Genomic DNA, 18,322 nt, shown 5'->3' with positions numbered 1-18,322 from the left:
GCCAGTGATATTTCAAGACCAATTCCATTATGTGATTATGTTTCACTTGCTGGGTTTTCTCAGGGAAACCATTTGTCACAGAACAGCAGACTAGCTTCTTGTATGCCTCTTAAATCAATCCCATCATATCACAGAAACCTCATTTTAATATCTTCCATTGTAATTGTTTAATTGTTTGCTTGAAGAGACCTTCCTGGTATATTTAGTAGCAATTGGGTTTTTCAACGGATTACAATTTTAAAACAAAAGAGAGGGGGGAAAAAACCCTCACCAAAACCAACACAGAACCCCCCAAGCAAATCCAAATTTCCTGGAAAAATGATGAACTGAAAAATCTGTTGAGAAATGTCAGCCTTGCATCGATGCTGGCCAGCTCTTTGGGGTTCTTCAAGTGGTGAGTGAGGTACCTCATATAGGGCTGACAGGGATTTACAATGTTTGACAGGGTGGAGAGTGGGAAATGCAACACCCTTATTTGAATGTAGGGTGGTTACCCCATGGAGACTTTTGCAAGGGTATTTTCATGTCCCTGTTTTGATGTGTTCCCTGAAGGAAATTGGATCAGCTGATCTGCAGAATAAAATTTAATCTGCTGTTTTACGTTTTACATGCATGTCCTGTGGAACCTGTGCTTCTGTTAAGACAGGGTGATGCGTTTGTTAAGCTCAAAGTGGTGTTTCCTGAGAAAAAAGAAGCATAGTCTCAAGAAGTCCAAGTTGCTGGCTTGGGATTCTGCTTCACATCTGATGTGAAGGATTCATGTCAGCATGGGGGAAAAGCAAATGTGCTGTGGCTTTTCCAATAATGTCTGGTTGCAGCTGTTTGTACAAGGATGAGAAGTTGCTGCTGTTTCTAAAATTGATGCATTTTGTTGGGTTTGGAGGCAGCTGTTACCAGCATGTCTGTGCCAGTGATAAGGACTCTATCCTGGCTCTGGCAGGTTTTGTTTAGCTAGAACATTTCACTCTTTTTTCCATGTCTAGTGTCAAAATCCTTCTACAAGCCTGCCTACTGCCACATTTCAATATAGAGACCAATAACCTGTAGATTTGCCTGCACCTGCAGAGAATCCTACCTGTTCTGCAGAACAAGTTCTTCCTGCAGTGATAAACACATCAGGGAGTTTAAAATGCAAAGCTATTATTAGAATAATCACAATGGCTGATCAAAATTTGCACCTTGTTTTCCCCATTTCCCTCTGTGGATAGAAGTGAGCTTGTACAAACAAGAAATACAATCTGTTTGTTTTCTGCACCCCTAGTCCAGCTTGCCTCCTTGGAAAGGCTCTTTGCCCATTTCTGAATCAGGAACCAGGTGATCTACAGCATCAGCCTTGGATCTCCTGCTCCTTTGTAGGCTTCTGATCTCATCTTCCACCCCGGCTCTTACACGCTAACAAGTTGAGTGAGCCAACCCTGGTACATGCCCTCAGCTTGTTGTTTTTTCACATGGTGTGCTCCCTCAGTGTGGTGAAAGAAAGGCAGTAATGGAAAGAACTGCCAATTGCCCGACTGTGTCAGGGCAAGAGGAAATGAAGTACACCCATTACTGGAAAGACACAGCGGGGGTGTTCTTGCTGGTTCTCATGTTGCATGAAGATAATACAGGGTTCTCACAAGTATCTTTTTGTCCAGGCAAAAGTCCAGCTGGGGTCACATCACTGGGGGAAAATACCTGTGACTGTAACTCCAGAAAAGACCAAGGACTGACTCAAAAAAAACCACCAAAAAGCCCCAAACAAACAGATGCATTTAAATGACCAGCTGTGCATCCAATGATGCCTTGGTCTACCTGATTGAATGCCTTTCCTAAAGCAGAACTTTCCCTCAGACTCTTCTGTGTTAAGTGCAGTCATTTTCTTTTGCTCTTGAGGGCTATAACTATTCCTAGAGCTAATTTAAATTAGCTGTCCTAACTAATTAAAGCATCTTAATTAATGGAACAATACTGAGTCTTTATCAGGCACTCCTTGGCTGGAACACAGACTAAGATACCAGAGCTGAGCAGAAGAGAGATGTTTTCTCTTATGCTTTAAATAGTTTGCTAATATGAAAATGCATTTATAACCAAACTCTCATGCGGATGAAATTGTTTTCCCACAAGCTATAACCCAAATCCGGATTGTTACTCCATTTCCACTCAAACTCCCACTGAAGGCAGAGTGGTGTTACCTGAGGAAAGGCTGGGTTTGTGTGGGATGGCTTGCAGAGGAAGCACAAGCCAAAGTATAAGCTGGGGAGAGTGTGAAAGCAGTATTACTCGCGTCCCTGCGAGAGGAGCAAGAGGGTGATGCACTGGAGGTGGCTGGCATCCTCCCGCTCTGCCCTCCCATCACTGCAGTCATCAGTTGGGTCAGAGATGGCAAGGAGGAGGACAGGGGCAAGCCATGATCCTCCCCTGCTTGGGCACCTGCTCCAGGCACGTACAAAGGCCAGCGGTGCCATCCAAATAATCCCATGTGAGCCCTGCAGTTGCATGGGCCAGGCAGTTGAAGCCACAAGCTGAGTTTACACCAGGACTTGCATACTTGCCTTCTCCTGGAGACAATATTCTTGTCTTGCTAATTCCAGATTCACCAGCTGAACAGGATAATTTTATTTGGTCACTGGCCTTCCTTCTCTTCAGATTTCCTTGCAGTTTCTCTGTTCCTGAATGTCTGGTGCTTTTTGTTTCTGTCTTGCCCAGGAACATCTGGCTCCTGACAGAGTGGGTCTGAGCAGTGATGGATGCAAATGTTGGAGTCCCCAGGAGTTCCCTCTGACCACCGACAGCAAAAAAAAGAGAAGGATTTTATAAGCGCTCACCAGTCTGATGACTACAATGGTACAATTTCTAAAGGGCATGTTAAAACAAGCAAAGTAATTACTATCCAGTTTAATTAGCTCAGAATTTAATCACCCTTGCAACTGAGGAAAAAAGACCAGAGTCTGTTTCTAATTTAAGCAGTACAGAATTTCTCGGTGCCTGTCCTGGAATACCAAATAGGTGAATCTATGTACCTGTTATCTCTCAGACAAGTGAGCTAACCATCATTTGAATTCCCCATTCCATCAGTGATGTGTAGTGTATTCCAGTAGTGATCCAATGTATCATTTAAAACAATCAGTACTAAACTAGAGTGATTGTGAAGCCCCGTAAGTCCTAGTTTGTGTGATACTTTCTCCAGCACTCATTTTGTTCTGCTGCCACAGATAAAGTATTCTTGACTGATCAGGACAGGAGAACCCCATTTTTGTTCCTGCAGTGTTTGCAGGAGAGTGTGCCAATCCATTCTGGTTTAGAGAGGGAGAGGGTATGAGAAATGTTCCCCTTGTGAACACTTTCCTGTGCAAACACCATTCCAGATTAATAATTTTTGACCTATTAAATCAACAAAGCAGGTAATTTCTTGCATTCTTCTTCAAGTTGTTGTAAGCTTCTTTATGCCTGACTCAGACCAGATCCCTCTATTCCAGTTTGCCTTCATTTTTCTTTCCTATATTGGCTTTTGCTAGGACTGGGAAATTATCTGATAGCCAGCTGGTGCCCCATTCAGGTGCATTAGAAAAGGAAAGTGAGGAATTTTCTGAGTGGCTGAACACATTGTGTTTTGCAGTATTACAGACAAGGTCCCAGAAGGTAGGAGCACAACTTCACTACAGTTTTCTAGGTCCAGCTACTCTTACATATAGCTAGGCAAGAGGCATGTATCGAATGAAGTCCAGGGACATAAGAATATAGGTAAGTTAGAATGCAGATTTGCAGAGTGTAACAGAGGTAGCTAGAGCTGCTCTGAATTGAAAAAAACCCAGCTGATAAATGGCCATTAATGTGAAGGTCAGAAAGTTGTATGCAGAAGCAGAGTGGACTTTAGCAAAATGTTAAGAAAAATTATTATAATGAAGAATGAAATCAAGTCAAGGATGATTTAATCTGAGAGAGCTGTGTGATACGCTGCTTGTTGGTACCTCGTTCTTAGTATTGGCCATCATTCAAGGTGTCTTGATTTACTGGTAAGCATGTGCTACTTCTGGGGCTGCATAGAAGAACTTTATCCACAACTGCACTCCATGCCATATGGCTCTTCTAGCAAGCTGATTTCTTTCTCTGTCAGAAACCTTCATTGTGATGATGTAGCCGTTCATATTACATTGTAGATGGCTACATATCCAAGCTCTGCATAATGATACTTCTGACTCTTACCCTTGGTCCTTGTCAAGGGAGTAGACATAAAGGAGGAAGAAAGCATTGCACAGACTGTACATGTCATTCACACTTACACCTTATTTCATAAGGTCAAGAGCTTACCTTGCCTTGGGAGGGCTCTCTGGCAAGGAGATCAAGAGACGTTCCTCTGAATCACAGTAACTATGGAGTGGCCATTGCTAGCAGCAGGCCACGGGTTTTCTTCTAACATCACAGCTTGGGCTTCTGAGCCTGTCGGGAGTTTTGTGGGCGGTTATGAACCTGTTCAGCTCTAACTGCAAAACATTGCTCAAGAATCAGGAAAGCATCAGGTGCCATTACACCATCTTCTGCTACAGCTTAATGCTGATTCTACAGTGGTATGGTTTGGCCATTTGTGACAGAAGTCTAACAAAACTAAGCAGAAGTTTAACAAAACTAAGGGGTTATTGTAACTAACTTGTGAGCTAGTGAGGGAAGAATGAATGACCACAAAAAAACGAAGAGCATGTAAAAGTAATGCTAAGTGGACACCAAACCAAGGAGGAACAGGTGCCCCTGCCCACATGAACACATTGAGCAGGTACCTCCCAAGAAAAAACTTGGCACACTGGTGACTCACTTTGAACCTTCCCTCTTAAGACTGGCACAGTCAACCCTAGGACCCAGGAGAGCATGGAAAGAGAGAGCATTAACAACAGAGAAAGGTCTGAACACCAGGAAGCCTGCGCATAATGATTTTAGCTCGAGAATTAATAGGAGTGGGCAGTAATTGGATAGCTTGGACTGTATGTATTAATATTATTGTAACTATTAATAATATGTCTAGCCAGTACAGCAAAGATTCAAGCCTATGTGCCATACGTGGCATCCAGCACAACACTGTCTTGTAAGCCCTACTGCAGAAACACAGGTGAAGAGACCCAGTGCACACAAGAATATATATATATGAAGAATATACATACATGTAAAAGTGTGTGTGTATGTATGTATGCGCATATATATATGTATCAGATATATATGAGCTTTTCTGTCATATTTTCAAGAACAAATTGCATGAAAGTCAAAGGGACTATGGAGAATTAAAGGCAATGGAGCAATGAACTCCCTCATCCCTTCTATCCCAAACTATGTAGCATTGACACACAGGAAATATGCTCTCAAGAGTGGTTTGCCTTCCCTCTGTCCATGACACACAGGTATTGGGGGTTGCCTTGTCTCAAGATCAAGTAAAATAGGCACAGCCACCCAGACCTGGTCAGTCTCAGTGAAGGAAGGAGGCACAGGCTATCTTCTCTTCCCAGGCTCTTCTCAGGAGCAGAGAATCTTCTCTTGTCTGGATGAATTGTTAGAAGCTCCTTTTACTGTGCTGGATTATTTAAAACCTGTTCAGTTTTGCAGTAGGTTCCCTGGGATTAATATTTTAAGCACTCCTGTAGTGAGCATAACAAAATTTGAGAGGTCATTGCTGTCTTGTTGGATATTGATTTCTGTCTGATGAGGAAGCATTTTAACTGGGTTACAAAGTGTTCATCTCAAAGATGCTTAAAATAGGACTGAGGAATCATTATGATATAAAATAATCAGCTGGACATCAAATTCAGAGATGATCCTGAAATTGCTTAGACATCATTTCTTTGTTACCTTTTCCTGTGGAGCATATTGCTCAATGCTGTTAGCATTGAACTGGTGTCAGAAGGCAATTTCAGTGAGCAGCAGCAATACAGAAAACCTAGATTATTTTTTTTTTTCCCTGCAGCAGATTTTGGTCTTTTCAGTATTTTAACAGTAGGGGTGTGTGATCAGAGAAATTGCAGCTTTTGTATGTTTTTACTGCTTCTCAATGGAACAATGTTATTATTTATGATTACCATGCCAGTTAGGCTTGAGAGAATGGATGTTGCAATTATACCTTGATACTAATATCAAAACTGTAAAAAAAGACATCAAATTAAAAGACATCAGATAGTTGACCCTCTGAAAGTCCTATTAAACCTGTCCATGCAAAAAGAGGGCAAAACTGGGACCTTTCTTCCTTCTTCTAACTTCATTCCTATTTCTTTAGTACTTTTGAGAGCCAAGGATGAGAGGAATAGTCTGCAGCATGTGCTGTGTGGGCCTCAGCCAAACCCTATAGAAGTCAATTTGAAAATATCTTCCTTGGGAGGTAGACTAATCTTGGTATTAATCAGAAGCTGCCAAACCTTAAGTAGTTGTCTCTGTGATAATGCAATGTTGTCTCCCATCACAGCTATTGTTCTGATTTAAATCTCCTTTTGCTTCCTGGAAGGGGTAGGTTTGTTTTATATTTTGAAGTGCCACTGGCATGAGGTTAGCAGAAGCTTCCAAGAGCTTGTGGGATGCTTTTTGTATCTGATATGGTCTTATGCTAAGAGGAGGTTGCAGTGCTGATATGAGCGCACAAATACAGTTGAGATATTGCAAAAATGCAGAGATGAGACATTGCAAAAATAAACATAGGCAAAGAGGGCTGATCCACTGATTCACCGTGCTTTGCTAGACCTGAACATTGCTGCTGTGCTCTGACAGTTCAGCAGACAGCAGGGAGCTCTCTCCCAAAGTCCAAGGAGCACACAAGGTTCTAGGTGGAACACACAACTGATGCAAAGGAAAATGCCTCTTTCCTGGAGTGGCACATGATTTCTCAGAGTCAGTCTGTGATCCATGTGGGGCAGAGCCTGTGCTGGTCTGAAGTTGCTGATTGCTCTGTTGCTTAATATCAATTGAGAGTTTTGCGTATAAGTCCAATGCAGAATTTACTTCTAGGAGGCATTGCTAGGAGCTCCATGATAGCTAATGACTGCAATTCTCTATTAAGACCTTTCATTGCAAGTAGAGATATTTCTTCTTTTCCTTTGTTCTGTCTTCTAGTTGTGTTTTCTAACTTTACTTCTTTGCTTTCTGTAGCTTTCTTTGCCCTGTTTTTCCAGCAGGGTAAAAAAAAAAGGATCTTTAAATTGGATCAGTTCCTCTGTTGTGCTAGTTGACCACTGCAAAGTACGATCTGCTTCCTTTTTCAAGCTTTTGCATATATTATTCCCGGTCTTCTTAGTACCTGCTGGCATGTCATGGGCACTGCTCCCTCTGTTTTCCAGATAGCAGTGAGAATGAAAGTTAAATCCTCATAAGCGAACTGGCACACTGGAGGACCCCCTGCCACAGGTCAGAGAGATGAGTGTGGAGACAGAGATATGGTGAATGGGATCTAAAAAGCACAGGGAATGAGAACTAGAGCAGAGGAAAAACCCATGGGTGCTTCTCTTTTCCTTCTACTTTTCTCTTCTATTGAAAGTCTAGATATAAAACTAAGGCATTCACAAAAAGTCTCTGGGAATAAGTGCTTACAAGGCAAGTATTTGTTTGGAGACAAAATCTTTTTCACTTATTTAAAAATAGGTGTTTTTTCCTCTTTGCTCAGACCATGTTATCTTGCTTATCAGGATGGGACTAGCTGGCAAAACCAGTCTAACCCAAGAGCCTAGACCACAAGCCCTGCCCTGGGAAGGAAATGAGGTTTTACCGTAGATATTTCCTTACCACATGTATCCAGAGAGGACATACTGTGTGCCAACATTTACTGTCCTTGCTCAGTCGGTGGTTAAGGTTACAAGTCCAGACCCAGTAGAGAATAGAGGTATCTGCCACGCATTTGTCTCCTGGTGAAGTGTGCAGCTGTCAGTTAGTCCCTATGGCTCTCTAGGTTGTGCGTGGAAGCAGAGAAGTGCCTCCAAATGGGATTCATGACATCCTTCTCAGAAATGTCAGGCACAAGTAATGGAGGAGAAAATGCTGTGGAGTAAATCTTCATTCCTGTTTGTGTTTGGGAGGGAATAGCCTTACCTGATGTCACAGAGAAGCACCTTGTTCCACTCAGGATGAGCAGTTTGTCCTTCTTTCCTGCAAGTGGGTGTCAAGGTCCTTTTTGGGAACTGGCAGAGGAAAATCACCTTTGGAAGATAAGCAAATGGAAGGTCTTTTATCCTTTTTGCCAGTAATAAGATCTGTTAAAAGCTCCTTTCCATGACATCAGAGTCCCAGATCCAGTTCATGCTTCCTCCAGTCAGGATTCACATACACATTTCCTGTTTCCTGCAATCATGTTGGGACCAACAGATAATAAACTACTGTGAGGGAAAGGCTGAGGGAATATTTTTGGTCTCTCCTGTTGACCTGAGCCCATTTTCACATTTACACCATGGTGTCCGTTGACTGATTTAATGTCATTTGGCGCTGAAATGGATATTTTTGCTTTGGAATGAAAATTTTGATCAAAAACACCCATTCTGTTGCCAAATTTTCATCTTCTAGCAGCAGACTGATTTTTAAAAACACTTCTAGTTGGGGAGGGTTTTAGAAGTCTCTGCAGAAAATGGTTTCCTAGTCAGTAACTAAATTTTCAAGTTATGGAGAGTCCCAGTGCGTTATTTATGTTACAAGTGATGTGAAGAATGTATGAGACTCTCCCTTTGTGTCTCACTGGCAGGCGTAGAATGAGAGAATGTATTTTGCAGTAACCTTTAACTATCACTGAAGAAAAAGTTATTTGAATTTGTTGCATGAAGTAATCAGTTCACATTGTTAGCTTCAATGTTTGAAAAAATTCTGCAAAGAATGAGTGAATTTTAATTTTTTCTGTGAAGTTTAGCTTTGCAAAATTTATTACTGCAAAATTCAATTAAATCAGGGGAGTTGAGCCAATAGAGAATTTGACCTCAAAAGAATAAGTATCTCTTATGGCCTCAATAGACCAGTTAGCAGGCTGTCAGTTCCTAAATTCAACTTCATTTGTTCTGGAAAACAAAAATAACTTTAAACTCTAGCTTTTAAAAAATATTATTTTCTTATATTTTAAAAAAAGATTACTTTCTTATTTTATTTTTCTATACCTGAATTTTCTGTTTCATTGTGGGGCGAATGTACCCAGCTCTGAATTAGGCAACATTGACCCTCTGACTTAGAAAGTGTATTGGGATGTCTCCAGGTAAAAGAGATGAGATGACACATAGGAGGGCAAAGGGACAAAATAACTCAGTGCAACAAATTTGCTGTATATACTCTATTGTTTTTATCTTAGAAATATGAGGTGCTTAACGAAAGCTGCTTCTCATAATACCATGTTTCAATGCCCTTGGCAGTAGTACAGAGGTCACGTTCACACAGAACAATTCTTTGGTAACCCCTCTCTTGTGCTGAGCAGAAATATGCTCTTCTTTGCCCTGGGCATGCTGTACTTCTTCTATTCCCACTTGTTTCTTCAATAAACATACATATTTTGTCAGCTATAGAAAACTGCCGCTGGCCTCATTTCTGAAAGCTGCCTTGTGTCTGTCTTAATACAGCTCACTGAGGAGCCTGGCAATTCAGGAGAGCACTTTTCATTTGAGTGGTTCCTTAATTTCCAGTCTGTCATCTGTGGTGATTAGCAGCAGGAACATGGATAACTCCTGTGGGCAGACATGACAGCAGTAGGTATAATGTTTGTTAATTTTTGACCCTTCCAAAATGACAGCAGGCGGCCCCTTTTTTGAAAGAGACCAGAATGGAATCATTGTGGTTTTGCTTGAATCTTTGAACTTTCGCTCTAATTATTTTTTGGGTTTGTAATTAGGATGAGGTGGCACTAACTGGTGAGGCTGCACCTCAAATATACTGTGTTAAATTTTGGGCCCCTCACTACAAGAAAGACATTGGGGTGGTGGAGCGTGTCCAGAGATGGGCAATGAAGCTGGTGAAGGGTCTAGAAAACAAGTCTGATGAGGAGTGGCTGAGGAAACTGGGGGTGTTTAGCCTGGAGAGAAGGAGGCTGAGGGGGAACCTGATCACTCTCTACAGCTACCTGAAAGGAAGTTGTAGCAACGTGGGAGTCAGTCTCTTCTCCCAAGTAACAAGCAACAGGACAAGAGGAAATAGCCTCAAGTTGCACCAGGGGAGGTTTAGATTGGATATTAGGAAAAAATTCTTTGCCAAAAGGGTTGTCAAGTGCTGGAACAGGCTGCCCAGGGAAGTGGTTGAGTCACCATCCCTGGAAGTATTTAAAAAACGTGTAGATGTGGCGCTTAGGAACATGGTTTAGTGGTGGGCTTGGCAGTGCTGCGTTAACAATTAGACTCCATGATCTTAAAGATCTTTTCCAAGCTAAATGATTCTATGATTCTTCTGCTGGACTTTTCCTGTGACTATGTGCAGGAATGGGTGCAATTCCCTCATAAGGTCACATTATTCTAGAAATCTATGCAGAGTCATGCAAATGGATACAAATTAATGCAAAAGTGAATCTTACATTTCTCAGAGTGTATAGGTTGGTCTTTAACTCTTGTTAGTTGTTAAATTCTGACCCTGAAAGCTCCTAATTCATGTAGTTTCCTCATGTGTTTGTCAAGAAGCCTTGCAAAGTTATACCTAGTGTGTATTAAAGGTCTGCTAGAAACATGATGGAGTGTCCAGAGAGGCCTGCAGGAGGTGGCCCATGGGTTGACAGCTTGCTAAAAAGATGTGAAATTTCAAATTCACATCTGGGTCAGAAAGCCCTTCCAAGGCTTGGCTGTAAAAGTGATATGTGTAAATATGCTGATTATGAGACAGTTTAGTAGTGATGAAATTCAGTTTGTGCAGGGAGCCAGAAAAAAGCCTCTGTACCATCCCCATTATGCTGCCATTAAGCTCTTTTGACTGCTGTGTGCACCCCATGAAGACACTTCACCTACAGCAAAGAACGTATATACACATTGAGATTTTGTCTATGATGCTGTCAGAGTCCAATATTCTCTGACCTGGCTCCTTCAGATATTCCACAAGGAGAGTTTAATGTTTAATATCAAATTGACTTCTTTGATATATTTGGCTTTGCACATGATTTTGATTTAGAAGAGTGATAGTAGCAATGTACTGAAGGCACAACACAAGCATGGTATCGCAACAGTAATATGCATTGGAATCACAATACAAATCTGATTCCTGGTCTCTGCATGATCCACTGTCATCATGCTGCATGTCCCCAGTTGCCCAGCCTGTTTGGTGCTGCGCTTTGCTGTATGCACACAGCAGTCGTGTGACACAAATCCTTTGGCCACAGGATAAACTTTGCAGTTGATTGTAGTGGAGGAGCCTGCAGGCAGCTCCCCCTCGGCATGGGTGATTAGGCCTCCTGCACGTCCTTGCCATTATCTAGGTGTGCAGCAGCAAGTTCTCATGTGAACATCCTTTCTTTCTGTTTGGCAATGGAAATGATTAATAGAGTTGTTGCAAGAAAATCCTGTAGTATCTCTTAATGACTGAACTGGGGAGAACATCTCCTCTGCTGGTGTCTGCCCAACAGGCTGCGCGTGGGTTGGAGGCCCATTTGATGCTACACCACCTGTGGTTCCCACCAGCTAACAGAACACAATATTAATACAGGCTGGGTTCAGAATGGACTGAGAGCAGTCCTGAGGAGGACTTGGGGGTGCTAGTGCATGAAAAGCTCAACATGTCCCAACAATGTGCACTTGCAGCCCAGAAAGTCAGCTGTACCCTGGGCTGCATCAAAAGGCGTGGCCAGCAGGTTGAGGGAGGTGATTCTCCTCTGCTCTTGTGAGACCACAGCTGGAGTACCATATTCAGCTCTGGAGCCCCCAGCATAAGAAGGACATGGACCTGTTGGAGCAAGTCTAGAGGAGGGCCACAAAGATGACCAGAGGGCTGGAGCATCTCTCCTATGAAGACAGACTGAGAGACTTGGGGTTGTTCAGCCTGGAGATGAGAAGGCTGTGGGGAGACCTTATATCAGCCTTCCAGTACCAAAACGGGGGTTACAAGAAAGGTGCAGGGACTTGTTTTACAAGGCCATGTAGCAATACGGCAAGGAGTAATGGTTTTTATCTAAAAGAAGGTAGATTTAGATTAGATATTGGGAAGAAATTCTTTCCTGTGAGGGTGGCAGCGCACTGGAACAGGTTTCCCAGAGAAGCTGTGGATGCCCCATCCCTGGCAGTGTTCCAGGCCAGGCTGGATGGGGCTTTGAGCAACCTGGTCTAGTGGAAGGTGTCCCTGCCCATGGCAGGGGGATTGGAACTGGATGATCTTTAAGGTCCCTTCCAACCCAAACCATTCTGTGATTCTATGATTATCTATACTACTCTCTCCTTATTGAGTTAGCTATAATAAATAGCATTTTAAATGACATTTTACAGAGTCTGTGTGCCTTTTCTACTATTACCAAAATAGATCTGCTCCTCTTGGTGCAAAACAGGATGAAAGGCTGGCTGCCTATAAATTTAATAATTGTTATTATTACCATTATTACTGCCCAGGCTTTTCTAGTCCTATTTGAGCTTACACATGCAGACTTAGGAATTTGAGGCAGGAATATTAGAGCATTTCATGATTTCATTTTTCATCATTATACTAAAACTAATAACCTAATCATAAGCAGTAGCAAGCATAAATATGCCCTAAAAAAATCCCAACAGTTATAACAGTGGATAAATATACCTGGGTTTATAAAGAATTAAGCATGTCTCAGAGAACTAAAAAAAGATGGTTTTGAACAAGGTTTCTCTGTGCAAGTCTGGAATTTACTGAGAGAGCCAAGCTGATTAAACCAGACTGCTTCTGGCATTCAGGCTGCTCTTGAACTTACAAGAAAACAAACAGGCACTGTGTGGATTTACCTGCTGCACATGCATGTGCTCGAAAAGCCATCAAATACATTGAGGAGCAGAGAGGTCCATCAGGAGCTACTAGAGCAGATACGACATCTGGCTCCAGAAGTCTCTAAGGCCTGAGATGGCAGCAGCTGAGAGGGTATTTCAGAGGAATTGCCCATGTGTGGCAGCTTAGTCCCGACAGCCTTCTCATAGACATCTGCTCTTAGTGATGTTATAAGAGAAGATAATCCACCTTCTGTCTGATCTAGTATGTCTGTTAGTTCTTTTGTATTAGTCATGGGAAAGCAGGGTTGAATTATTGAGATGAAGAAAGAGAAGCAAACTGAAAAGCACAATATTGAAGTATGCATAGGCATGTTTCCAAAATGTGGTTGACCTTGCTCAGCAGACAGAAGTCAAAATGAAAATGCCTGTCTGGCAGCCTCTCACATGTGAAACCTTGCATATACAGGCTTATGTAAAAAGCTGTATATATACAGCTCAAGATGAAGCTGATTTGTTCTTGGCAAATAAAATAGCTTGGAAACTGTAGAGAAGTGATTTGTTTTCCTGTGGGTGATAATTGTTTGTACTGATATGAAGGGACCCCGGGGAGGTCAGCTTTTGTGCTCATGGATCTTAATCAAAGTCAGCTGGCCTATAAGCATGTACGACTTCATGGAGCCTTGTTTCAGGTTTGTGGTGATTAATGTCTTTTGTCATGGTTCTGTCCTGTACCCTGGCCAAATGAGGGCTCCACTGTTCTTGGCACCATGCCTCTTCAGAGATAATCCCTTCCTCAGAGAGCTCACAGGATAGACCATGATTGGGAAGAGATCAGAGGACAGTATCCTGTTTGTTGTCACAGAGTATTCAATGCACACATAGAGTTTTTTAAGGAGAAGATTTTTTTTTTGTCCTGAATTTATTTAAAAGAATCTGCCACCACTGGTAGATGGAAACATTTTGGAGAGAGGTCTTGTATGTGTGAGTTGTTCAGGCAGAAAACCATTTCACCACAACAGCACAACCAGCAGGAAGAGCTGAAGGCTGAGTGAGGAGCAAAGCAAGACAGGGAAGAAGATGCAGAATTACTGTTATGCTGAGTGGGGCAAAAAGTAGATTTGGCTTTGGAGGAACAACAGGATACCATTAGGATACCTGACTTGGGGAGACAGAGGAAGAAACGGATACCTAGACAGCCTGACACGAGCTTTCAAAGTGTTCATATGAAATTACCACCCTTCTTATTTTGTGCTTATACTGCTGATATGGCCCAGCAAGTAACTGGAGTGTTTGAGAGACAGCACTTGGGTGTGGCCAGTCCATACGTCAGCTGCCTTTAACATGTCTGGCTTTACTGTGCATGTACAACCTATCCTATGGTTGACAGAGCCTGTTGCTTAGGACGAACATAACAGATTCAAGTTGCAGACAGGATCTCTGTCACTTAGATTTTATTTTGCTTCTGGCACTCACACCCAGGGCAGACTCAGAGCACTAACCTGCCTGACATAAGCCAGAGGCACTGCCTTGAGAGGGTTCATAAACTCATAAACTAAAACAGTGTGTGTGATGTGCCCTTATGCAGGTCATAAATATTCAGGATATCAAAATGGCAACAAAAGGAAAGAACAAAAGGAAAAATCATAGATATGCCACAACTGGATGCATTTTTCACATCAGTGGTATTATTTACCATTACTATAATGAACTGAAGAGATGGCACAGTGCTTGTGACTGCAAAGGTAGAATGAAGATGATGAAAGACAGCAAAGATTGTAGGAACATCCCAATCAATGGACACCTCACCCTCCACCAGACCCAGCTTTGCACTCCAGTTAGCAAGAAGTTCTCTTCCCCCATACTGCGTAAGAAAAAGCTTTTCAATCTGTTAGAATCAAAACTGTGATTTTACTAAGTCTCTCTATATTTATTCAGTTGGTGACCAAAAGCTATTTAAAGCAGGCTGTTTCAAGCAGGAACTGCATAAAGGTGAGTCTGTAAATTAGAAATGGTTGTTATAATTGCTATTGCAGGGATCATTCTTCCCCTTTGTGCACTGGTTGTTTTCTCCCACAGGCTTCTTGTGCTGTACAACTGACTTTAATGTGTATAATCACATTTCTGAGCCATGTGTGAGGCAGAAGATTCAGAATCTTCTGTGATTGTGATGAATCTAAGACACATCATTAGATTTAATGCTGCAGTAAAGGATTAAAAAAATAAACCAACAAGCAGCTGTCTTGAGGTATTTCAAAGAAGCCATCAATGAAACTCCGAACTATGAACAATCCCAAAGAATTACAGTTTAATATTAGTGCATAGAAAGCAGCAAAAATAACTTGTTACATTGACTGAGAGTTAGCAAAGCAATACCTTAAAAAAAAAAAAAAGACAGTGAATAACAATGCTGGCAGGTGGACTTGGGAAGAGTTGTAACAGAACTTCTATCATCCACAGATCTTGTACTCAAGGAGATAACCTGACCTGCATGGAATTGCAAGGGAAAGGATTTTATCTAAGAATTTTAGAATTGCTCAGCCAATCTGGTCCATTCCTGGAAAAGCACAAAAAGGTGATAGAAATGTTGCTACAAGGACTACTTCATACTTTTTTGAAAACATAGGGCATGAATCTCTTCTCCTGAGCTAGCAATTTATCAGTAATTACTTCTGAACCATGAAAAGTGAAACACTATTCACTTAAGAGTCGTCAGCCTCACAGCAATATTCCGTGTCGAGCAGTTTTTCATATAGCAATTTTTAAAGGATTAAGTCCCAAGGAGTAGTTTCTGGAATTTATCCCCATTCACGGGAGATGGTGCATTTCTTTGAGTACAACAGTGAATTTCTTGTAAAAGAATGGCATTTCTTTGTCAGATTCCTGTGGTCAGTTTTATGACAATGGAATATGTATGTCAGGACATAATATATGTTTGCAGGCATGGCTTAACGAAAAATGGAACAAGTTTGCTGTAAAACTCTTGAGTTTGGCTTGCACCTTAGCGCCAGGGAGCAAAAGGCATGGGAGCGGAGAGCTCCTCTCCTTCCAGCAGTGTAGCATGGCAGACCCACACCCGCTCCTGCTGCAGCAGCTAGTTTGGCTTTCTAAAACTCTGGCATAGCAAAATAGACAAAGAACTGCCTTTTTCTGCTGTACCAGCAATCTGCTGCCCTAATTACGTGCTTATTGTGCCCATGCCTACAACTTGTGCTGGCTCATAACCATGTGATCAAGGCTGTCCCTGAAGGTTTTAAATTGATTAAAGCAGCTCTTGATTCTTTGGACAAGCTATGCAAGTTATAAAGCTTTAAGTCTCAGGAAGGGAAATAAATAGATTAGAAAGTATTTTTGTTCAGCTTCAGAATGAATTTCTTATTTGTTTCAAGGCCTCACAAGAAGAATATGTAGACCAGAAAACTTGTTACCACAGAGTCATATGTGTGAGGCAGAAGATTCAGAATCTTCTGTGATTGTGATGAATCTAAGACACATCATTAGATTTAATGCTGCAGTAAAGGATTAAAAAAATAAACCAACAAGCAGCTGTCTTGAGGTATTTCAAAGAAGCCATCAATGAAACTCCGAAAGAGAAAAGGCAATGTCTATAGCCAGCCATTATTCAAAACAAAGAGGGACAAACTGGATTTCTCATGACATAGCTGTGAATTTGCTTTATGGGTTTTTTGTCAGTGATGATAAAAAAAACTATATACCAGAAGATGCTTTTAAAGATTATTAAAAATTAATTTTGCAACTATGTAAAAGAAAAAAAATGCATTCTTGATCTCTGAGAAGAATCACATCTGCCATTCTTCTAAATGTAGATTTCAGATGCGGTTTGTGACTTACTTGCTTGAAAACCTAGGGAACCATCTTCCTAAATTTGGCAATTAACAAGGTATGCTGCGATAATCATAGACTCATAGAATCATACAAGCATTTAGGTTGGAAAAGACCCTTAAAATCATTGAGTCCAAAATACCTCAAGGGATGGTGACCCAACCACTTTCCTGGGCAGCCTGTTCCAGTGCTTAACAACCCTTTCAGTAAAGAAATTTTTTCTAATATCCAATCTAAACCTCCCCTGGTGCAACTTGAGGTCGTTTGCTCTTATCCTATTGCTTGTTACTTGGGAGAAGAGACCGACTCCCATATTGCTACAACCTCCTTTCAGGTAGCTATAGAGTGATCAGGTCTCCCCTCAGCCTCCTTCTCTCCAGGCTAAACACCCCCAGTTTCCTCAACTGCTTCTCATCAGACTTGTTCTCTAGACCCTTCACCAGCTTCATTGCTCTTCTTTGGACACATAATATGTAGAAGGTTTGTCTGAAACAAATGGAAAAAGTGCATTTTGATTTGGAACAAAATGTTGCTCGCAAAAATGGCCTAGAAACTTAATTTAAATTAATCAATAAATTAATAAAAATGTCCTGGCTCCTGCTGGTGCAGAGGGTCCGAAATTCTTTAGACAGCTCTGCCTGCATTGGCAGTTCTCACAGTTGATCCCAAGGTAAAGAGGTGAACATGAAGACAGGAGGTCTTTGGGAGCAGAAACCTAATGAGTGAAGGGTCTTTGTTAACCCTGATGAAAAGTCCCAGGAAGAAAGTGTTCAAGAATATTGATGGAAATGATGACCTGAGCTAAAGGGCATCACACCCATCTGCTGATATGAACGCTAGTGGTGAAAAAGGCAGTGAAAGCGTAGGAGCAACAGGAGAAGCCCTCTGTTCACTGCACTTTGCAAAGAATGCACAGAAATGGGGGACGGGTCTTGCTCCTGTGAGATGGCAAAGTACCATGCAAGAAAACAGACTGATTGCAACCGCCAGTGTCTTCTTACCTCCGTTTTTATTTTAACATTCCTCTCCGTTTCACCCTATTGCTGTCTCTTCAGAGGATATTTTGAGGCTTCTTAATATTCCAGCATCAAGTGCTGTATGCGCATTACACAAGAAGCATATGCAGTTCTGTCATCTCTTGAGATGTATAATCATTCATCCCTTCTCCTGATGTTGCTGCTGTCAGTCTATAGGGAAATGGAGCAGTATCTGCTGTGTAATCTGTGTAAATGTGATATCATAAATGCATTGCAGTGGTAATACATTTATGTTACAATGCATCTGTAACAAACACTTTATTCATGTCTGTAATATTTTTGTTTCTAGAGATTTGCTAATTGATCATTGCAACTGGTATTCATGTATGAACCTGCCAGTATCAATCGTCTTTTAACTCCACATACTCATGCTCAATGGCAGCAAAAGCAATACTTCTTTTTCTTGGATCTGTCAGCAGTCCAGCTCATTTGTCATTTTTAAATGGACACCTGGGGCAGATTCTGAGCAAAACAAATCAATGCAGTTAGCTACACTGAATACATTCAACCAAGGATGCTTGGAAGGGGAGAAGAAACAGGTGGTGCAGCAAAGGAAATGATGGGGAGGAGAGGTATGCTACAGGCTTGGCGAAGGCTGGGAAAATGGCAGCAAAACTCCAGAAAAAGTAG

Source organism: Falco peregrinus, chromosome 5 (genome assembly GCF_023634155.1).
Source record: "Falco peregrinus isolate bFalPer1 chromosome 5, bFalPer1.pri, whole genome shotgun sequence".
Classification (NCBI taxonomy): domain Eukaryota; kingdom Metazoa; phylum Chordata; class Aves; order Falconiformes; family Falconidae; genus Falco; species Falco peregrinus.
The sequence above is the reverse complement of the archived record's forward strand: the minus strand, read 5'-3'. Positions refer to the sequence as shown.